Below are 24,623 nucleotides of genomic sequence, written 5' to 3'. Positions count from 1 at the left end.
TGCTCCTTCCCTATCCAGTTCCACAGTGGTATCAGTATGCTCACATCCTCTATTTTGGGGCAGAACGGAGGGAAGAGTGGATATGTCACAGATACACAGCACAGAACTGAGTGGACTGTAATAGTTCATACCATATTTTTCCATCCTTCTTTTTTTCTTTGGTGATCTGTATATGAACAAAATCTTCAGAGACAAAAGATTCTGCTTATGACTATGCATCTGCTGTCTCAAAGGGCTCAAGAGGGAACATTTGGCTCTTTGTGATTATAGTATTTTTTTCTGGTAATTTCTCTAACATGCTAGCTGGCCTCCTACATCAACTCCTGAATGGCAATTGACAGCGCTTTTTCTTCATGAAAAGAAATTTTTAATGGGCTGCACCATAAATAGCTGGAACTTGCAGTCTTATGTGAAAAATACAGGATATGAGTCATTACCAACAGCAGGAGACCTTAGATCCTGTGTAGTTTTATGTATCTTTGGTGGCCATATCAAGGGCTGCATTTAATCTGAGCAGCACATGTTCATTCCAGATAGCTTTAGGAGGCAACCTGGCTCCCACTGGCTGGTTTTGTAGTATCTGCTCTCTAGTAAAACATACTCCAGGCTTAAAGAAACTCCAGTTTGTTTTGGAGTCACTTAGTTTCTGGTACCTTAAAGTAAAATTGAGGAAAAGAGAGTGAATACTGGATTGTCTTTGGACAAGAGAGGAAGAGGCTAACTCAGGAAGCCACATTTAAGCTCTTTCCAGAGTTTCTGATGTCCCCTGTTCTGCCAGAGAGGTCACTTTTCTGAGGATTTCAATGAATCTTTGAAGATTTTAACTAGGTTGACACTCTGAGCAGTCAAAGAGAAATTGTTATTCTGACAGTTTCTGTAAATTTCTATTTCTAATGTTTTTAAGGGTTCAGTTCAAAACCAGTGTTAACTATTTTTCCTTATGTTCCACTTCCAGTAGTTACATATGGATTTGAAATCCTTGAATACTGTTTTGAATTGCTTTATGCTTCCATCTTTCACAGATAAAAAAGCCAAAGCACAAGCATTACAACTTATTTTAGGGTAGGGCTCAATGGAAGAGGAAAAAAGCAATACCTTCCAGGTGTTTTGACTCCCAGGACTGTGCTTTAATCAAACACCATCTCCTGGATAATTTAGCAGGAGTCTGCTAAGCAAACTCCAATTCAGGAGAACTTATTTCTTGAGTCCAAGGTTGAATAAATAGGTTGAACTCTTCACATCTGTCAGGTGAATTCCCAAGTCTTTTAAGGCAAAAAGTTAAATGTTTGTTTAACAAAGGTGAGGTGATAGTCCTGACACAATGGTAATGCCTGGAAAAATCACATTTCAGGTGGTCAGCTGGAATTTTCGGGGTTCTTGTAGAGTAAGAAAGGCTGCATGAAATCTCTTCTCCAATCCAGTATTTCAGTATTTCTGTTTTGTTGCCTTATTACAAAATGCCAGAAGCAAATATTGGAAGATAGGTGATAATGCAGTTGTCTTTCTCCTAGGAAACCAGCCAGCTACTTTGCAATAACATTCTTATGTACATTCTGTTTCTTGTTCTTTTGTGCAAAAAAAAAAAAACCTTTAAGTATAGCAGTGAATGAGTGCTTGGGCCACCTGTCCCTCTAGGTCTGGTGGTGAAATAAACTTTTGACAATTATGACCCATGAAGATCATATTTTTGTCCCTTTGTGGATCTCAGGTCCAACAGACTTGGAATGAGAAATTGAGTCCAATAGCTGTAAACTGAAAGATTACCTGGAATTTTCTCGTCAAGGTCCCTGTGTTTGAGCACCATTACTGTAGCTGTTTCTTCCCATCAGAACCTGCATATTGCATTTTTTAAACTGACCTTCATAATGCAATGAGGAAATAATTAATCGTAATTTAAGCTTCAGAGTTGCAATTGTAGATACAGAGAAATTCCATGCCCTGAAGAAGTGGGTGGAGAGAACTCTAGTTAGTACTAAGGGCTCCTCTTTCAAGAAAGGGAGTGATTCAGTCAAGATTATATTTTTCTTAACAAAATTGCTGTCCTGGGGGAAATTCTCTGTATTTCTTTTTCCACATGTGATGAATAAATAAATCTAAAAAAAATGGAGAATTTACTTGAATTGAACTTTACTCAAATATTTCAAATACTTATCATGGAAACCACTGGTTTGGATTTGTCCCCATGGAAGAAAGGAAAGAGAGGGCTCAGGAATATAGCTGGATCTCAGATTATAATGCAAATGTATTTTTGGGGGGGGCCTTAATAATTATTTATTAAATGTAAAGTAGAAACAAAACTTGTACTCTGGATGTTGATAAAGAGTTTTTCACAAGCAGAATAATTTTGTGGTTGGCAAGGTTTAATCTCTTATTTTAACTTCTGGTATTCAAATTACCTGTTAGGTGCTGCTGATGATGGCCTGGTACCATGAGGGATGTGTTGTTATGTAAGGAAATCCATTCCCTTGTGGCTGTGATATTGTACCTCCCAAGGAACCAATGCATACAAACACCACTTTTCTGCACAGTGGGAGAAGAGAAAAATTGCATGTAACTGTTGAAGTTCCTTGGGAAGTAATTTTGGATTGGTCAGAATATATGCAGTGCTATTTAGTGTCACAGACCAGCAAAGACTTTAATCTGAGGGGTTTTTAGTTACTGTGGAAACCCCTTCTGTAGCTGAATTTACTTAATGCTGATGCTTTTATCAGGAATTATGTATGGTATTCCAGCAAATATTGTGAACTTTATGGTATATTAGGTCATACTGGAATACTTCTCAAACTGATTTCTGTGGCTATGACGAGAAATAATGTGGAGATTTTGACTGTGGAATTATGGAAATCTGTTCCATACTTATAGTAGGGTATCTGTACTGTGATGGGAAGGACATACCCATCTATAGAGTGACCACAGCTGAGGTTTAAATTCAGGTCCAGAGTGGCACCTGGCAAACCCTGATTTCCAAATGCTTTTCATTGCCGAAGAAGCTACATCATTAACTCCCAATGCAAGAATATGTCAAGTGAATACTGTCCTGTTAAAGCTACAGAATAACTCACTGCCAAGGAGGCTGCTGCTGTCACTCAGGTGAAATCTGGAACCATAAGAGTGAATGGTCCATTATGGTCTATAATTTGTACCATAAGAGTGAAGACAAAAACCTTACAGATGTGTCTGATTAAGTTGCTTATGACATTAGTAAGTAAACAAGTAAGATAGGGCTGATGTGCCCTTGACCAACCTTGAACTGTCAGACCCTGAAAAACGATGGGCGACTATGAGCTTTTTATTTTAGATGTCAGCTTGAAGCTGATTTATAGGCGCTTTCCAGTCAGAGAAAACTGCTTAAGGCTTCAAGGACTAGATTGGGTGTTATGGACTTCCCAGAATGTACACAGGCAGCTCAGAAAGGCCTTCGGTGTGGAGAATAGGGGGTCAAATTAAGGGATTTGAAATTCGCTGTAAATCCACACTCTCAAGCTGGTATTTCTGCTTTCTGAGATTTCTGGTTCTGAAACATTAAGTGCATAATCCTGAAATTTGGCAAGCAACAGAGAAGATGAGTAGCTGTTGCCTTCTCTCTGCCTTGATTTTTCCAGTTTTATTGGAACAGTTACAGATTTCTGGAAGGTTACAGATGTCTATCTTTGCTCATCAGTCTTTAATGAGCTTTTTTGTTTTGGTAGCACATCACCTATTTGTATTTAATGGCTAAGGAGTTACCTGCAATGTAGCAGACATGACAAAATCTTTTCCATTTCCTGAATTTTTACTCTCTACCTCTTACAGGTGTGTAAAAGTTAAGATGTGAGCCTTGTCTGGATAAGGCAGGTTAACATCCCTGCTTGCTTGGTAGCTGAATGGAGATGGAAGTTGTATTCTAAACACTTTTCATTTGTAATACACTTTAGCCAGAAGGTGAAGGTGTGTATACTGCCTCTGCTTCCATCACTCTGTATGCTCCCTGTTTTGTGTCAGGAAGTGTAGCAGACTGGGAGCTAGCGGCTCATGATGTTCACTAAGTGGCAGTCCCAAATTTCATATATGCTTGCCTCCCATCTGGTAAGTGGATGAGTAATTTATGACTCAACTTTCTCCACTCATCTTAAGAATAATTCCTTATGACTCACATAGAATGTTTGCAGGGAATCTTGCTGTTCGAGAGCACTTTTCCTCTTCTGCTGTTGTCTTCTCATCTCTCCTGTACTGTGGACTGCAGTTTAACTTCCAGAGCAAAATCCTCTCATTTGGAACTCAGGATTGGTGCAGTTGCTGCTTTAGTGAGTCATTTCTGATTTTAGTATGACTTTTAGTTTTGTCTGTAGTACTGTCACTTAGTGAGATGGAGATCAGCCCTGTGGATTGTGTGAATTAGTGTAGGTAAAGCCCAGGTACTGGAACCCCTGGAGGTGCTTGTGGTGCACACAAAGCTCCTGCAGGACGAGCTGGTGCAGGGGCAGGACCTGCCCTCGTGGTGGCTGTGTCCACCAATGCTCTAATCCAGAGCCTCAGCAGTGTGGGTACAGGCTTGCCTTCAGCTGGAGGACATGCAGTAGGGAAAACCAGGGTCACAAGTTTGTTATTCCTTCTCTCGTGCACAATGAATAGAGAGAGCCAGCCTGGACTTTTGTACCAGATCTGTTTTAATTCTAGGCAGATCTTTGTCTGTTTGCTCTGTGTTTGAAGTGCAAATTCAATATAAAACCTTGTCATGAATGACTGTACTCTAACCCAAGCAGCAGCAACAATCTACGTGTGTGCAGAGAGCTTGAGTAGCTCTCTTAAGAGTTGCTAGTGAAGTATATAGGCGATCAAAAGAAGTTAAAGGTGTGGCATAGAATTTTTTGTGGACTTACCTTCTGATGTATATTTGTCCACCCTTATATATTGCAGCTAAAAATGTAAGTAAATGTATGCTTCCCATAGAAAAAATGCAGATATTACATCCATGAGATGCAAATAGCAATTCATGTCTTACAATTTTCCCAACCATATGGCCAGTCCTATACATGTGCCCCTTATGTAAGAGAGACCCTGTTCTACACTTCAGTACTGCGTGACAGTTCACTGGAAAGGGAGTTTGAGAATCATTAATTGAAAGAAATGCCAAGTCTCTTCCATATTTGAATTTTTAATTTCCAAATCATTCCATTAATAATCAGTTTGTACACTTATGAAATGAATCTTCATAATAGAACTCATTTTACTTATCTTTCTATTTAATTAGAACTAAGTAGCTGTTTCTCCTCAGTTGGTTCTTTTGTCCCTAAAGCAATTTCTTCTGTCCTTACAAATTACTAAAATCACATCTCAATGGCATCCATTCCTGATGTCTCTGTGATTGTTTCAGGGTTCAGGAGAAACAGCATTTGCTTCACAATTTGTATCTGAAATGAAATCATAAACATGTAATTTTATGTTCGACTTTATTCTCTGTTAACAGATATTTTCTATTTGGAGTTAAAAGATGATGTGGATATTGCCCCCAAACTTGAATACTTGGCTTCAGTTTTTAGTAAGGATGTAGACACAAAAAAAGGGTGGTTAGCAGAAATAACTGTGTGAAATGAGGATTTCTACATCTGGTAGGAAAACCAAAACATTTTAATATGATCACCCAAAAGGGATAAAATTATTTCCTCTCCAGATACCTGATAGCCATGGGTTGCAAAATTTTTTTAATGTAATTTGACGAGTTGACGTTTAATATAACTGAACTTGAAGAAAGGGAGTGAAGCAGACTGCAGATGCCTTTGTTATCAAAATAATAACAGAAAATCCTCTTAAACACATTTTTGAAGGACAGGATAATTAAGCGATCTCATCTGGATACAAACAGTTAAGGAAAACAGAGACAAAATTGGGCCAAGGCAAAGTAAAAACTGTGAGATTATTAGATACTGCTCCTAAATATCAGCCTACAGCCTGGTGTTGGACTTTGGTCTTACTAATATCTATAGCACAAAAAGTTGGAATGTACTGATTTCAGTTTATTCATGCTATGAAGTCAGGAGATACAAAATATTGAGGGCGATGATAAACATATTGCATAAAAGCAATTTCATGACCTTGTGAAACAAATTAATAGCAATAGGAAATTTAATATTGGGAAAGGTAAGGTTGTGCTTCTATGGGTCAGCATTTCTATTAGAAACTTGCAGGCCCATCTGTTGGGAGTGGTGAAGATCAAGACTGATTGTTGACTATGAGGCACAAGAAGATGTAAAATCCTGAAAAAGCGAACGTGTTCCCAGGAGCCTATGGGCTGAGGTCACTGCAGCAAAGGTGGGGACCCAAAAATGGGTTCTGTACCATTGAACAAGGGACTCACTGATCGTCAATCTTCAGCACACTGAAGCCTTGCCTGTCAGAGAAAAAAAAGTATGCAAACAATGACTTTTCAATTTGGCATGCTGAGCTAAGTATATGGATTACAGGCTTCCGTCACTGTCACTCAGTACCTTCAATGAGAGCAAAGATGGTTTTAAGCATCACCTTGTTGCAGATTTTATAGCTTGAAGACTAAAACATTCTCTAAAATTTGGTTTTCAACTAAGTACTTTGATTTTTCTACCACTAAGCAGAACTACATTTCATTACTGACTTTAAAGGAATTGGGAAGAGACCCAAGAATATCCATATTGGTGTCTAGCATTTTGCAGATGCCTCTGGAAAATCTGGTCTGCAGAACTGATCAAGAATAGCTACTTCCCTTGTGAAGTGAGCAGAGAAAAAGGTCTCTGAACTTGTCATAGTGATTTTACTTAAATTAGAAGAAAAGGTAAGAGAAAACAGTTTTAATGTCACACACACTGCATGTTGTTCTATATTCTTCACTTATATTTTCAATAGCACAAACTGCCAAGTAAATGCATATATGCAAAATAAATGTTTGGGGAGTGTGCAGCAACAGACTATGCCAATGGATCCTCCTGGATTCATTTTTGAACTCTAAACAAAATTTAATAGATGTTTAGACTCAGTGTTGGTTTTGTTTGAAAACATTTATTATGTGGATGTCTTCAGTTTGTTTTGCTGAAATAAATGATGCAATAAAGAAATAAGGCCGAAGCTCATCATTTTTGTTTCAGCAGGTCGATTATTTTGTCATCAATGAGACACATATAGATTCACATGACTCACATCGTAATTAGTAGCATTAATGAAATACGAAATAAAAAGTAGTTACTGAAATATTAACATTTTGGGCACCTTTGCAGCCTGTTAGTCCCACTGGCATTAAAACAAATCCTCTCTCTTACAATTGAATTAATAACTATTTTACAATTATGCTGACCCTCAGCTTCACTGGCAGATTAAGGAACTTCCCTCATGGTCCCTTATGGTTTGTTGAAGTCTGACTTTACAAACTAATTGATATTTATACTTTGGATCATTTTCTAGCTGAAAAGAATTTTCGGAGACTTTTCAAAAAGTTGGGTTTTTTTGTTTTGTTTTGGTTTTTTTCTTAAAGGGAAAGGCAGCTGAAATTGTTCTCCTTCCATATGAACTTAATGCCAGTAGATAATTCTCCAATTGATAGTGATTGCGAAATAAAGGGGTGAGGTGGGGCTGAGATGGATATCAGTCATGAAATTCTAGGATCTATAGCCTGAAATAATTTTTACCTTAGGTAACACTTATTATTGCATTAATGATTACTTTTTCTGTGTCAGCTGCTGTGTTTCAAATGTTACAACAGAAAATCTCCAATAAATTGTCACTTTCCTCAAAAAGATCTGTTTATCAGGTGAGGTACTCCTGCTAGAGAGCTGCAGCTTTTCAGGCAGGGACATCTGAGCTTTGCAAGGTTATTTTGGGTAAAGTTAAAACAAGTAGTGTTGCAATGGTACTATGAGTAGTTAAGAAAATTGGAGAGCTGCAGTCCTTAAGGTATTGAGGACAGAAGGCCTCTAATATGTGAGAGTTTCATTGAGTCTAGGAGATAATTCTGAAAACTGTTGTAATTCTTATTTTTACTTTACTTGAAGAGTTAAGTAGGTGCATCTGCAGTTGCCTTCACTTGGATTTTCTGTGCTCGCCTCTGCAGGAGGCTAGTGCTGGGATCCTTCAGTGGGTAAACCAGTCAGTATTTTTAGCTGCATTAGGCCCAAAGAAACCCCTCCACATTTAATGAAGTGTCAAAACTAGTTTCTCTGACACTTTGACCTAATGTGTCTTACAGCAGTTTAAAATCATTTGCGTGCCTGTAAGCTGTAGGTTAAAAAAACCCCAACATAACCCTGAACTCTTTTCATTCAGTCTAATTCAGTCTTTTGCACTTGCACATTTATTCTTTTTCACAGTCACCTTTGTGACGTTACCTGTTCTCCATTTCCTTTGACAATTAGCAATAAACTGAATGTTTCCAGTCAGGATTTCCTTTTGCATGTAGAGGAACACTTCTCCACGGTGTTAGCACTGCCTCTGTCCTCCTTCCAGAGCTATAAGCATATACTCAGCTCACTATACTGAAGAGAGCTGGAACAGAATATTTGGATAATAATTTGTCGTTCGCTGATTAATCCTTGCTTTACAAGTTGTGTTTGAATTTATTGCTTTTTTGCACCAAAATGAAAGGATGAAGGTTTTTTTCCTGCACTTAGCAAGCACATGGCAGCAGCAGAATGAGCTTGTCCACACTCTCTGGTCAGGTGCTTCATTCCTCTACAGGAGCCATTCCCTGTGTGAGAGAAAGTACTTCTCTGAAGCCTTCTTAACTTTTGTGATTGCCGAAATGAAGGGCAGGTCTACTGATGATTTTTGCTCCTTAAGCTATGTGAAGAATTTTCTTCATCAAGAAAGTTGCTAAGATTTGTTTTATAGACCACTGTAGGCTGAATTAAAATTATTGCAGGGATATGAACTGAGCGTTCTAAAGTAAAAATACTTTTCAAAGTTTTCATTTTACAAAATTAGAACAAAAATTCTGCATTATGTTTTCCCAACTAATTATATAAGTGTTATTAAGAATTACATGCCCTGCATTTTAAAACCTGTGAAACCAATTTACGATTTTATATTGGATTTTGCAAAAGAGAAAAGTGAGGCACCTTTCTGTTTTATTATTTTTTTTCCCCACTCTGTATTATAATTTAAAAATTTTTCTATCACAGCTTGTTTCCACATCACTTTGCTGAAAGCTCTGTTTTTGGTGTACCTGATTAGATGACTCCAGACAACATGAGCTGCACTAAACTTAAGCAACATCAGCAGCTGATGGCACTGTGTTGCCTAACAACTTCAGAAGTTTCTGCACTTGTGCTGTGTTACCATAGCAATATCTGCCCACTGGTGGTGGACTTGCTTGAGAAGTTGCAATAAAAACAACTGTCAGACTAACATAATGTCAGATACATTAACCACAGCAACACCAAGAAACTGGAAATTATCTCTGTCACAAACCTAAATGAAGCTTTGTTTTGCTTCAGATCATCCCTAGGTCTGTGTCTGTTTTGGAAGGTCCAACATTCTGCTGCTTTATTCAATAAATGTAACTACAGAAGTACATGAGATGGGCTGCAATATTTCAATATTGGACACTTAATATGAGGATCAAGTACATATCTTGTGAACACTGCTCAGGGAGGGCCAATTTTAATGCTGTGTTTCTGCAATGCCCTTCATTTTGCCTCTTTTTGTTACAAAACCATGCTTTGTTTTATTTCTTCGACTTCCTGCAAATATTGATATCAACTCATTCTCCTTTTTAAGCAGTTCAGATATTTGGAGATGATAAAGGGAAGAGAGACTGTTTGTGGATATGATTTAATTTTTTTTTTTTTTAAAGCCTCTGAGTTCTGAATACTTCTGAGTCCTTCCACTTCTTCAGTCTTTCAGATACTTTATATGCTAAAGTTGCAAGGCTGAGATTTTTCAGACCAGGAAAGCTAATGTAGCAACTTTAACCCAGCAGTAATTATTGGCCCATCTGTTTTGCTTCACTGGTCTATTCAGACAGACAGAAAAAAACCCCACATCACTGTCTCTGCTAAAGATGCTGGAGCTTTTACTTTGGATGCATGTTTCCAGATTTGTTTGGTTTAACTCAATAGAGTGAGAACTCTTTCCCCTCTGGTATTTGGTTTATCTGTTTAACTTTCCTGGATTAAAATTCAATTTAGTCAAATTCTTGGATGAAATGATGCTTTAATTTGGTCTCCCTGACAGGGATTTTTCCTCCCTGGAGCAGCAACTGATTGCTTTTCTCAGTGTGCTCTGTAACCGTGGCATTAAGTGTTAACTGACCCAAGTTTCTGTCTTGAACCACAGTGTTAAAATCTCCATTTAGAAAATATCACACTGTCCACCTCCACTCTGCCTTAATTGTCCAAAATTAAATGTGACCAGAGAGGGACCCTGTTTAAACAGACACAGCGTGGAATGTTAACTGCTTGCTGATGATGTGTTTGCTTAGCAATTTGCAGGCTATCATTCTGATTAATAAAAAATTCACTGTATCTATGGAAACAAAGTGTGGAAAATAGCTTTTACGTCTGAGGAATGTTCAAGGAAAATGATTAGGTGGCCTTAAAAATTATAGCAGCTGTCTTCAGAGCAAAACTCAGGGCATTGCTGGTGTAAAAAGGACTGTAGCGATGTGTGGCATATAGGATCCTAACATTTTAACAGCATTCCAATCAAATCTTGTTTTAGCAAATTATATTTATGCAAATCACTGAGTCTCTTTTATCTTTTCTTGATAATTTTGTGAATTGCCATATCTTAATTGAGATATCCCAAAAGATGATTTAAGTAATATTAATTATTAATTGACTGCCTCTAGAATAACTCTAAAAGAAATTAAAATTTGAACATGAGGATAATAAACAGCATTTGCACCAAATTTGCCCATTCTTTTGCTCTTCTGGAGAGCCTTTAGGTGGAATTGTGTCTTCTTGCCTGGCTTCTTGCTGTGGAGTTAAGGAAGCATGTATGTAGTCTCTCTTTCTTTCCCATTTTAATTTTCCAGCTAAAGGTGTTGGCCAACAAATGACAATTTTAGAAGTGCTCCTGGCATTAAAAATTTAGTCTAAGATGTTTTTTTCTCTCAGATTCGTGACTCCTAGAAGTTATTTGATGTGCTCAAAGCATCTGTAAGTCATATGCCATTGTCACAGCAAATACAGGAAACTTTTGCACTCTTTCAACAGCAAATAAAAATGGGTGACTGAGTTTACTCACCTCTGATCCTGTAGATGAACACAGAAAGTCATCATCTGCCTCAGTTATCAGGCTTCCATTCACATTACAAATATGTCTTGGAAAACATGAACTTGACCCCATTTGGGTGAACGTAAAATAAGATCTACTCCAGGAGCATACACTGCTTTCCAGCCTCTAAATGGTGGTTGATCCAAGGGACTAGGTCAGGGCTTCTCTGGACTAACACATGGAGAGGAGGCATCATGCCCTCAGCTCTATAGACTTACTCCTATTGCAATCTATTGAGGTAATTAACTGAGCTGGGAGTTGACTGGAGTAAAAATCTATGTTTCCCAGGAGAATAGTTCTAAACAGGGCACTTTTCCTTAGAAAAAAAGAAAGGAGCTGGGGAAGCAGGTGGACATTCACTCTTTTATTGAGAATATTTTTCACAAATTACTGTGAATTAAGGAAATGTCAGAATATTCAAATTTGTTAGTAATATATTAGTATAGCATTTTATAATTAATGTACTTTATTTTATACTGTTTCTAATATGGAATTAGGCCAAAGGGCTTGCCTGGTTGTTTGATGAAAGGCAAGAAATTGTAAGAATAGACAAAAACTCATCTAATATCTCTTACCTTGGTCCACATTAAGCAGGACACAGATCTCAAATTCTGTGTCCATCACAGTTTGCAAAGACTTTGGATAAAGGCAATAGAATGGAGCTTTTCAGAATGTACACTTCATGGCCCAGCTGTATCTGGCAGCCTTGGGTGACATGAAATATTAAAAGGGGGAAAAGTTTATTTAGGCTGAGGTGGGAGGGAGCCCAAAGTACAGTTGGATAATCCTTGGTAACAAGAGCAGAAGGGAACAGTTTTTCCAAGGTTTTGGGGTTTTTTTTCTCAGTGAAATACTGTTCCTCAGGGGCCAGTGAAAGCATTTGAGTATGATGCAAGTTGTATTGAGGTGCAAGAGCAGTGCAGTAGCCAGACCCCTCATGCTCCTTGTGAAATCAGCCTTTGCTGACGGCAGGAGAGGCTGCAGGAGCTCTGCTGCAACTGTGTCCCTTTTGAACTTACTGCAAAATTTGATTTTTTTTGTTTAAAACTCCTACTTCTTGCCTGTAGTCTGTGCTCCAGGGGAAAAGAAACCTCTGGAAGTAAAATACCTCTTGTGAGAGTCAACCTTGGGAGCTTTTATTTGGATCCATCCTGTAAACAGAATCTGAATGTTTACTTAGAGTTTTGTGGTCCTTAATTTGATCTGGCCTAGACCTGCTTGTGATTGTTAGTGGGGAACAAAAAATAGATAAAAAGCAGGAAGAAAAAGAAAATGTGATGGAACACAGAAAACTAAAACAGGCATACAAAACAAACCATTTCAGGTATGTCTTACTATATTATGCATCTTAAATATATCTTAAGATATAATGCAATATGATTGAAATATCAATTGCCAAAATATAAATGCCTGAGCCTTTGAATGTTTTGATACTTTTTAGAGGCCCATGTAAGGCATAAAACTTCAGATATTTTAAAACTGTTATTATTGCACTGAGGGACTATGAATGTTTATTTACTTGAAAAGAAACTGAGCTTAGTTAGGAATTCAAGTACATCGCAATAGTTCTAGCTGGATGTACACCTTTTCACTTATGTCGAAAGAATTGTATACACAGATTAAAATACTTGTGCAGTTAAGTAGTATTTTAGAATTTATGGGCAGCTGAGTTTGGAAAACATTTGTGCAGAGGCACTATAAAGTGATATAACATCATCTGCAAAAGTCTTTGTAAAGGACTACACAGTGTTTTAACTAGCCATAAGGAGCAAAGTGCTCCTTAGCAGATGGTACAGCAGAGCTTTTCTTGAGAAAGATTTGTTTTGTTTTGTTTCCATTCACTTCCAGATATGATGAGAGTTTGCAGGAGTGTTTCCAGATCATCCGTGTGAGCTATACCATGCGTGCAGCTTGGAAAGTCAAATGTCTGCAAATGTGTCTGGGTGTTCCAGACAGTGTTGGATTGGGTTTGCAGTGGGATTCTCTTGGAGGGACACATATTGAATCACAATGAGTGAGACAGGAACTGGGAAAAACTTGGAACAATCTGAACATAGAGAGTCTTTAGATTCTAACACCATTGATTGAAAAAAACCCAGAGAAACCAAGAAATAAACTACTCCCCCCACACCCCCCAAAAAAAAAAAAATCCCCACCACCCAAGAAACTGAAAAACAGCAACAAAACCCACTCCAGATGTTATGCATAGCAGATAGCTGCAAAAATGCCTTTTCTGGTTGTTTTGGCGTCCTGATTTCCTTCTCCCTCTTTAAGAAACTTGCCAAGGAATGGACGAAAATGTTAAATATTACACCAGCAAACCTATGATGGGACACATGGTTCATCTTTGCTTACTAAAGGGGAGTCTCAGGCATGGGCAGACTGAGTTAGGCAAGGTCATACAGGCAGTGTCCTTCAGATTCTCAGGTTGGTGTGCTTACAGCAACACTTAATTCCACTGTGCCCATTATTAAATACATTTCTCTGAGAAAATTGTATCACTGGTAACATGTAAAAATTAGAAAGAGGAAGTATTTGGGAAGATTCTTAAAAAAGCTCCTGATAAGTTAATTGTATTTCTGTAACAAATTTTGTTCAGAGACCAGAATATTACTTAGGTTCTAGGAAAAGTTACATCCTCAGTATATAAATAAAACCAACTGCAAATAAAATAGTACTTTTTTTATTTTAAATCTAGCAGATATGACCAACTTACTGCAGTATAATTTAATATAATTTTGTAATATTAATATAATACATTCCTCTCAGGAAAATGAATCACAGAAATTCCAAGTTCAGGTCTCTGTATCAGGGAGTATAAAGGAAATTTTATAAAAAAGTAGTCAGAGCTTATTCTTAGGATATCACATCTATTCAACAAATTATTTCAAAAACTCCTGTGTATGTGAATTTGCATCTGAATTAGAATAGTTTATAATTGTACAGGTAGTGTGATACTGGTAAATGATACTGAATTTTCATCTGCCAAAGACATACTTTAAGACACCTTTTCTGAAAAAAAAGAAAAGGCAGTTTGTTCTTTTTAGCTCTTATTCAGTGTTGCTCTAAGTGTAAATTCCCCTTCATTTGAACCTTGAGTATATCTGCTTTTGTATTCATGTAGTTCAGAAAAAGCTATATTAATGTGACATGTTTTATTTAAATGGCACTAATTAATCTCTGAAGTTAAGTCTTATTGGTGGTTTGGAAAGGAGAACACTGCAATTCTTTCATAAAGCATCTTTTTATCAGTGGAAGATAGATACAGAAATACCAGAATAAGAATGGTTAAACTTTTTATTTGCACGGCTGATGTCTGTGGAGACTAATGGTTACAAAATAATTTGACTTGAATATAATAAAAAGTTATTAAAAATAAGGAGGGATATTCTTTCACGTTCTGTCAAGTATGATTAAATACAGGAATTATTTTAAATTTTCTTCCCAGGCTTAACATTTACACAGTTGTCCTTATGTCCAGTTTCTGTGTGCCAGAACGAATTTTTAGTGAAGTATGCATGGCTTGAGTTGATGTGTTAGAATAAAAAACTGAAATTAATAAATTTTCTCATACAGTACATCACAATAAAATATGTACTTAAAAATTATGGACTTGGGCAGAACATACCTTTGTGTACAGTTTAATAAAAACCAGAAAAATGATATTTTTGCAGATTACAAGTAGTGTTGATATGATTGGGTGCAAGCAATTTGTAACAGGGGCTGGAGTTTGTAGTTACAGAAGCTAGGAGTTGGACTTGATGATCCTTGTGGGCCCCTTCCAGCTCAGGAACTCATAGGATTCTAAGGCTAAATCACCAATTGCACCAATTTAAATAAATAGGTGATCACGCAGAAAACAATGCAGAATCAAATCTTGAAATACAAGTGCCCCATTATATCTGTGTTGTTTAAAATGCTACATTTTGGTGTTTGTAATACAGGGAGTGATCTGCAGCTAGATGAGAGAGAATATGGACTATACAAATGACCTTAATCTAGGACATATTTTATTATTTGTGCTACCTTGCTTAAGTCAAGTTTGACTCTCTGCAGCTGTTTATAATTTTAGACTTTATTTCCTTTGTCAGATTGCCTTTCTTGTACAATACAAAAATGTTGCCAAATTACTTTTGCTTGTAAACAAAATATCTAATGGTTTGTTTGGAAGAGAGGTTCGTCTTAGCTTTGCGGTTATATTGTTATAGCAGGGAGGGGGTGTGAGTTCAAGTTACATTTCCATGTACTATGTACAAAGAAAATAGCACATGGGTGATTTTGTGTCCCTGACTGTCATTTCTTACAGAATTGTATTATCACTTAGTGATCATTTAGCACCAGTATTTTTTTCACTTTTATATTGTCATTTGAGTATTAAATGTCTCCTCTCATTAAACCTCAACAGTGTTATTTGTCTTAACTGGTCAGAAGAACATTACAGCTTAGTGTGCTTGTACTGATGAGTTCCTGTATCTTCTTAATTGCAACTACTGTAAAGTTTTTTTAGGATTTTGGTCTACATATTCATTGAACTTCCATGCTGTCTTTAAAAGAAAAAGAATTTTTCTCTTCGAATTTTATCCGCTGGAACTTACTTCTTTTAAAAGCTACTTATTTTAAGACAAAATGAACAGTGTGCCAACACGTTGATTATTAAATAGTCTGCTCTGCAATAAAGTGTGAGCAAATGTTATTCCCATCTGTGGTCTTCACTGAAAACTAAGAGAGGACTCACATCTAAGAACATTATGAATATGATGCATTTGCTGTTGAAAAGGCCAAGTTTATGGAACCTTTGTATTGCAACATTAGTACTTGAAAACATGGAGACTGTATTGAATCATGTAAATGAGACTGCAGATAAGGAAAGACTGACAACTCTGGAGTAAAATAAACTTGAATATCAGTGTCCTGTTGCTATGCTAGAATGCATTTCATTCAATAGCTTTAAATCTCAAAGGCTGCCTTTAAGATAAAGGTACATTGAGTATATTCCATGCTTTACTGTAATTTTGTTTCAAGAATTCGTCTCATCTCTGTGTTGCTTCCCACTTTTAAATTCTGTGTGACAAAATGATGATCTATCTACTTATTTATATGTAGAAAAACAAGAAAGCAGAAGTATAGGGTCTAATTTTAATGGCTCTCAGAAGCATAAAGCATGTTCAGTGATACCTAAAATCAGTGTGATTTTATTAGTAATTCCTGCAATCAAAGGTTTTACTAAGGAGCCAGATTGCTATGACTTGCACTAACATAAAATGTTGATTTTCTTTTTTCTGTTGGAATTTTAGGAAGCAGAATATAGATGCCGCATTTTCTGTGTAACAAAATTTTTAAAAATATTTTTTGTCCTATGTTAGCTGGAGAAACTCCTAAGTCAGCTTCAGGTTCACTCCCTTGTACAATGTCTGTCACAGAGCACCCAGCACTATATAGGCACTTGTGCCTGTATTTCTCTGAAACTCTGGCAGCTGCCTTTGAGCCCTTAATGATCAAGGAGAAACAGGTTCATAAAGTGGTACATGAAGAACCTGACTTGTCCCACTGCAAAAATATAGCTCCTTCAGATTTAAAGACAAGTGTGAAGCTATATCAGCAACTCTAAAGAATGCCTACTTTCTAATTTTACAACATAGTTAGATAATCAGTAATAATACCAGTAATATTGTTACAATGAACAATCACTAAAATCCCCACCTAAGAACTGCAGAACTACAAAGTCCTATTTCTTATTTCAATTTTTTTCTTCTGTAGGGGTCAGGAGCTTCCCCCTGACAAGTGGCTCTGATTGCATTGCAGGTTGAGGCAGAGCACAAAGATACCTCATAGCTTGAGAAAAGCCAGCAGAACCCTGGCTGCCTCCAGCACGTGGCATCAGCGCCATGTGTCCCAGCCCCCTTCGTGGTCCATGTGCACTTCCATGCAGGGGCAGCCAATGACCATTGCTGCCCACAGCAGGGTCTGGTAGCTCCACTAACAAACACTCTGAATCTCCTGAAACACCCACTGGAATCTGTCCACTGCAGGCAAAGCTGCCTTGCTGGGTTTGCAGGTCTGCAGTTCCAACAAGCAGCAGACACTTGTCCATACTGGCATCTTCAAATGGATAGTAATGGATTTCACAGAATCACAGAATTGTTTGGGTTGGAAAACACCCTGAAGATCATCACTGTCCAACAGTTAATCCAGCACTCTGATCTTCCTATGTCACATCTACACATTTTTAAAATACCTCTAGAGATGGTAGCACAGCCACTTCCCTGGGTCATCTGTTCCAATGATGACAACCCTTTTCAGGGAAGAAATGTTTCCTAATATCCAATCTAAACCTTCACTGGTGCAACTTGAGGCCATTTTCTCTTGTCCAGTAACTTGGGAGGAGAGATCAACCCCTGCCCATGTACAACCTCCTTTTGGGTACCTGTAGAGAGCAATAAGGTCTTCCCCTCAGCCTCCTTTTCTCTAGACTAAACCACCCCTGTTCCCTCAGCCATTCTTCTCAAAACTTGTGCCCCAGACCCTTTGCCAGCCTGAACTGATAAATACATCATCTATAAAAGTTCATATAAATTGATTTGTCATTAGTGTGTACTGACCTTATTTCAATTCAAGTAAGAAAGCAGCAGTATGAAGGGACTCGGAAGTTTCTGCCTTAAACTGACCTGGGACCACCTTTATGCTTTTCATTATTTGCTTTTCTAAACTTCAGTTTGTAATTCATGCGAATTTCCAACATGTTTTATCAGTTGATGAAGAATTTGAAAGATATTTTCTCAAATTTATTCTCCTGTTTACACTTTTTGTTCAGCAAATGGATTCTTGGCTTGGGACCAAATAACTGGTTTTTATATAATTAAATCCTAAATGCATTTATATAAGAAGGACAAAAATCAAATGAGTAGGAGGATAAAATGCAAAGATCCAATTTCTTTGAAGTTTCAGTTTGTAAGTTCTTTATTATTCTTGATGTTCTTGCTTTTAAAAAAATGCTCAGTCTGATTCAAAACTCATGATTTAGAGAGTACAAATTCTTCATTGGAAAGTTCTTTTTAGGCTTAAACTCCATGATTTTTTTTGGATTTTGAAAACAGGTCGTTTTTGAAGACAGTTTTTTTGGGTAAAACAGTATCTGTGTTAGTGTGATCAGAGTGATGAATGTTTTGGTTTTGTCTCCTGTTGTTTGTTTTCTTTGTCAGTTTATTTTTGCTTTGTTTCTTTTCAATTGGAGCTTTCCAGCATCTCTGTAAATTTTTTGCAGCATCCTTTGTGATGCCATTGGCTTACACTGATTTTTGGATTATGTCTACTTTTACTTATGCTGAATTTGTAGCAAGAATTTTGAACATAAACCTTATGGGGTTTTTTTCCCTATGATTTTTAGTGCATTACAAAAGATCTTTCTAAGCTGCTGTCTTCATCCAAGTGGCAGAAACCTTGTACACAAAATGAAATGAAAAGCTGTTTTGGGAAATAGATAGAGATTATGAGAAACATGCTTTTAAATTTTTTAGCAAAAATACTCTTTTTAATCCCCCAGATATTTGCTATTAAAAACATGTAGAGAATAGGGAGAATCAGAAATTCTGGACTAAAGGAATTCCACAGAACAAAATCTTTGTTTTTTATAAAAGGCCATTTTGTTTGAAGCTTAGAGCAGTGCCAAGCATAATTTTGTTGGTACAGCCTTTGGTGCCCCAGCCTGGTGCTAAGTTACTGTATAGGGCATAGAATGAAAGCTGGTTTTCATTTCTTCTCTTCTGCATAATTTTGTGTCAGAACCACTGCTCTTTTATCACATGCTGTAATCTATTAGTTTTTCCTGAGCTTGATGTAGACTATGTAATACCAAGTATTTCCCATTCATAAAGATTCAGGTTAGAATAAAAAACTTTCACCTACACTGGGTGATACGAAAAAGCGTCAGAAAAGGTTTTAAAAGGATGTTTTATACTACCTCCCTGTCCTGATCTGTGTCTTACCAGATGTACAAACAAGCAGTAACTTACAAAAATGGCGAGGTTATCCCTGAGGGCCTTTCTTAATTTCTCCCTTTATGATGGGAGGGGAGGACCAGTGTCCCCTGGGCACTGCCCCTGCCTTTCCTTATGTCAGCAAACGCTGCCAAGGAACCCCCATCTGGCAAACCCTTAAAAGGTGGGTGCTATTCTTATTTAAACTCCTTCCAACTCTAAATCCACCACTTTTAAAGGAGATCAATTGTTTTATGTCTGACATGGTTGGGCTTTGATGTCTGAAAAAGTAATTTGGAAGATGACTTTCTGGGGTTCATTTGCATTCAGCGAAGATTATAACCTGCTTTATAAAACAGTTCTGACCAAGCAAATCAGGCTTGTTTTTGCCACTCAGTCTCAATTATCATCTTCCTAACTTTCATGATTTCCTCAGGAAATCTAAAACTGTGTGTGTTTTATCTTCTTTTTATTCTCCTTCTTTTAAGAAGCTCCACCCCACCACAAAAAATGAAAATCCAAATAACCAAAGAAAACTCCTCAACTAAAACGTGGCCAGCAAACCCACAGAAAACCAGGAAGAAACAAATACTGCTCACATTATTACTGCTTTTGGTAAGGTAATATGGAATAAAAAATGTGTCAAGACAGAACCTCCAAATTATTTAGGAATTTGTTGTAACGTGGGAAGAATTGCTTTTATCTGGTAGTAATTGTATAGGGCAATGCTGAAAGATTACATTGATTCTGTTAAGAAAGAACAAGAAAGAACTGTGTTTGCCTTCTCTGTACTCAGTTAAACTGTGTTCAATGACTTTGTGAACACAGGGTATATTCATAGCCCACAAAGGGATTGAATGTGTCTATTTTTGTATCTTTCAGATGTTTTCTTCTAAAACACCATATTGTAGTATATAGTCAGCTGTGGTATTCTTAGACACAGAAATTTGATTTGAAGGTATTTATCGATTAATGATGTAAAATTAAGGAAACATATGTAAGTAGATTTTTCATTGGTGAGCATTTTCTTTTCTCAGTGATCAGCTTGAAGGCCATGGGTGTGTTGAAGAATCTGATGCTCAGAGTGAGTTAGCAAAGTTCGGGGGTTTTTTGGCATGGTCTCCAAGCTTCTAGTCTAAGGAGTAGGAAAGAATTTCCAAAAAAGTTCCTGGAAATGGATTTTACCTTTAAAGTTTTATTTTGGGGTGTACTTATTTGTTTAGCACTTACTCCTATGAAGGAAGGAGTTGAGGAATTGAGAAGGGAATGGAGAAGGAGAACGATTTTAGTATTATGGGCTTGGCACTTTTAAGGCATGTTTTCAAATGTTGTAATTAAAAAAAAAAAGAAAATAATAGAGCATGTGGATGTTTCATTACAAATGAAAAGTATTTACCCTTTTGGATACTTACAAGTAGATATCATAGGAACTATACAAATGCACACTAATGAGGATTAATGAGCTGTTATATAAGTTAGTATTTAATTAATTTGGCTAAATATCAGTCTGTAGGAAGAAAATGCAATTTTTTTCATGCAAATAATGATTTTTGTATATGCAAATATATGTGATTGGAGCTGTGTCAATCCCCAGCAAATTCCAGTGTGGTCTTTTGTGAGATTATAGAAGCCTCTGCCAAGTGTACTTTCAGATAATTTTTCTGAGTGAATTTGGAACCTAAGATTTCCCAAGAACACTGTAACTCATGCAATTTCCTGCCAATTTTGCAAAGTCGGTAACAGGGATGAACTAAGTGCACTTTGATATCTATCATAAAAAGCAGTAGAATACTTTTTATATAATAATACTTATTTTGGAGACAATTTTTTGGGTAAGCAGCTATAATATTGGTGTGATCAAAGTGATGAATCTTCCTTTTACAGTTGTCACAAATGTAAAATGTTGGTAAATGTCATGGAGGTAGGGCTTGGCAGAGAATTTCCTCAGCTTGGATTTTCTTTCTCTATTTCTCTGCCTTGCTTACCATGTCCTACATCTCTCTTCAGTAGTAAGTACATTTTCACCTCACCAATATATCAGAAGTCATGAAATTGTGCCACAAAGCAAGTGTCTATCTAAAAAAAAGAAAAAAAGCCTCCAAAAGAACTTTGAAGTCTTTTGGATTCAAGTTGACACTTACTTGGAAGGGTACAAACCATGCTAATAGTAAGCAACATCCAATCGAATGTTGTCCCAAGCCAATTTAACATATATTTTGTCTATCCTTAAAACTGGTTACAGAAACCATATTTGGTTAAGTAACTTTTTATTGTTGTCAGTAGATAAGTTCAGTCAGATGGGTCTGAATCTGCAGAAGGCATTACTTTTACTAAAGCTTCATTGAAATTAAATTTGGAGTTTGAATCAGTGCCCAGGAATGATGTCAGCTATAGCAGATTAAATTTGCTAATGTCTCTTCATTTTAATTGTGTTTTTAAAACAAAGCAGATAATTCTTCCAGGCTTTTGTCTTTTATGTTTTTAGCCTTTGTTTGGGCTGAGTATTTCAGGTTATCAAATATTAAATTTTAAATCTATTTTGCAGTACCTCTGCATGCAGAAACATCAATTTAGTAGACACGTTTCAACAATAATTTGTAAGTAGTAAAATGTTCAATATTTTACCAGTCTTTTGCATACTGTCATAGTTGTTGTTTTATATTTTGGAGGAATGAGTAAAGGGAAAGGCAGAGAAATTATGACTGATGTGCTGTATTATCTGTTACTTATCCTGAAAAATCAAATACATTAAATAGTTCTTGAATTCCTTTAATATTAAAACCAGTATATAACATGTAGGACATTAGTTAAATAATTCAATTTTCTGTCTCTGATAATATTGTGTATTAGATATACCTGGCCAGGATTTTGTATTATAGTAACAAGATAGTTTTGCTTATCTTCTATCTGGTGATATTCTTATGGTCTGACCACAGCCTGAGAGATGTTAGCCTTTTTATTTGTATCTTATGTCACATTAATAATGGTTGTAATTATCTTTATCCTTAATCTGCTAAAAATCTTAATAACATAATTAAATCAATTGCATCCTGCAGCAATGAATTCTGCAGGTAAATTGTACTGTCTGTATCCTGCTGCTGGAAGCAATGTGAAGTGTTCAAATTTCAAGTACTTTAAAGGAACGTTCAAGTAATTGGAAATGAAAAGTCCTAATTTACTGGACTAAGTGGCAATACTTTGCTGTGTGTTAGAATCCTAGAGCCCCAGTTTTACATGGAAGGGAGCTCTCGAGGTCTTGTAGTCAAACATGATGAAGGTACTTGGGGATGTGTCCAGCTGAGCCTTGAACATTCTTAAGATGGCAATTCCACAGTCCTTCTGTGCAACCTCCTCCAGTACTTAACTACTCACAATGAAAATTCTTTTCAAAATATTGGATTTTCTAGTGGTAATTCTTCCCCCAAATGCTGGAATTTCACATGTTTCTACTTGCCTATTGCCTCTTGTCTTATAAATGTGCACCTTTGAGAAGTATCTGCTCCATCTCCTCTCTATCCTTTGACTAGGTGATTGTAGCTGTAGCTGGGGAGCAATAAGGACTCCCCTGAGCCTTGTCTACTATGGGCTCCCCAGTTCCCTTACTATTTCATAGATGATAGAGAGCAGCCTTGCAAGGACCTTGTCTGGCTCCTTCAGCACCTTTGGATGCCTCCAGTCTCATGGATTTGCTTATGTCCAAATTAGTTAAGTGATTCCTTCCCTTTATCTCTCTACAGCAAGTACTGCTTCACTCCCACAGTGTGTGCTAGGAGGCTTAGGGACGTGGAAACCCTCAGGACAAGCCATTCCATGGAAGAATAAAATGCTCTTTTCCATTATTTTTAAATTCCTTCCAATGAAGATACTTGGGAATCTTTACCATCCCTTCTTTTCCTCTTTTCCAGATCATATCTTCACCTATGTGTGCACTTTTCTTTCACCAGTTCTAGTAACCATCCCAATACTGTGAGAATTTCTTGGCTGAGACCAGTCAGATAAGGCAGGGGGAATAGGTTTGCCATTCTTGCAGAAAACCAGGTTGGCTAGGTTGCACCTATGCAGCTTTAGTCTCTTGTTTCTGTGGGATGTGACATGTGAGGATTCACTGGTGTATAATGCTGAAATAAGGAGGTACAAAGGTAGCCTTTATCCTACTGTTGCATCCCTCTCTCTCCAGACTTTCCGTTATGCAAAGGTCTTTATGTGATCTGACCTATTATTTTGTAAAAAAAACTTAGACATAATGGTACTTTCAGGTGTGAAAAATATCAAGCAGTATGTTGCTGATGCTAGAAAAATATTTGTAAGGTTTCCTAATGTAATTAATCTCTTTGATCTCAGGAGCGGTACATGAATATTGTTTCACTCTCTTAGAAAAGCAGAAACAATGTTGGTTTGACATCTGAGGACAAGAGATGAAATCTTTGTCTTGTTCTGTTCTTATACTTGCACTGCTACATTTTTGTCTTGTGCACTTGTTATAGCACTTGGATAACCTATATTTCTTCTTGTTTATCTATTTTCCTTCTGTTTGCCTCATGGTTTAATATAACTTCCCACAATAACACAAGTCAGTTATGAAATTCAGAACATCAGGTACAAAGTTCTCAGACAACTTCCAGCTGCTTTTTTATATAAGGTGAGTACACATTAAAACTGTCTTAGAAATTATGTTATCCACTACTGCTTAATTTCTCTGGTTTTCTTTATCAAGGCTTCCAAGAGACAGGGAAAGCTATATTAAAAAAATGTTCTTCTGTACATAAAAATTGTGTAAACCTCTGCTAATTTTAGCAACTCTCTTGAGCAATCAGTCCCAAAAGCTCTTTTTTCTTCAGAACTCATTAGTCACATGGTCAAGTTTTAACTGGTTTGGAAAGATGACATAGCACAGCAAAGTTCACGGTGAGGAAATTTTACTCTGATGACACCATTTGCACAACACTTGAGCAAGATTTTAGCACTGGACATCAGCACAGGGGATGTTTTTTCCCCTACTTAATTTTGTTCTCTGCTGCAGCTCACATTTTGACCCCAGAAGTGGTCTTGTTTTTCCTGAGAGTGAGTTGGCAGCGTAACCTTCTTGCCTCTGACTGCATGCTCTTCTCTAAGTGGAAAGCACTTTATTTGTCAGACGAAGGGGAGAAGAAATAATACTTTACCCAACTGGGAGGTGCTGGAAAGCGTTGTTGCTCAGGGTCCTGTGTCACCAAACAAAGGTGTGTCACACACCTGTCTTTTGAAATGTCATGAGCACTCGTAAACTGCTTGCAACTGTCCCAGTGACAGACTCACTCCTGAACGATGTAATTTCAAAGTACCAGTGCTGTTGGCAGAAAAGGAACACTTTGTAATTTGAGAGGTTTAGGCTTCCTCCTAAAACTCTCCTAAGTCGGTATTTTTTTTCAAGAAACTGCATTGTTTAGCTTCGGT

The 24,623-nt window shown here is 37.1% G+C and overlaps 1 protein-coding gene across 1 annotated transcript in view; it reads left to right on the top strand.

Annotated features, from left to right (window-relative positions):
• The first annotated feature begins 4,170 nt into the window (after positions 1-4,170).
• PDE1A (phosphodiesterase 1A) overlaps positions 4,171-24,623 on the top strand; it is a 179,202-nt gene continuing 158,749 nt past the window's right edge. The window contains exon 1 of the mRNA XM_042040479.1: positions 4,171-4,283. The gene's annotated coding sequence lies outside the window, so the exon portion shown is untranslated. The remainder of the gene's footprint in view (positions 4,284-24,623) is intronic.

Source organism: Corvus kubaryi, unplaced genomic scaffold, assembly GCF_017639235.1.
Source record: "Corvus kubaryi isolate FWS band 111438036 unplaced genomic scaffold, C.kubaryi_AGA036_p1.0 37396, whole genome shotgun sequence".
Lineage (NCBI taxonomy): Eukaryota > Metazoa > Chordata > Aves > Passeriformes > Corvidae > Corvus > Corvus kubaryi.
Note: the sequence above shows the minus strand (reverse complement) of the source record. Positions and strands in the feature narration are given on the sequence as shown.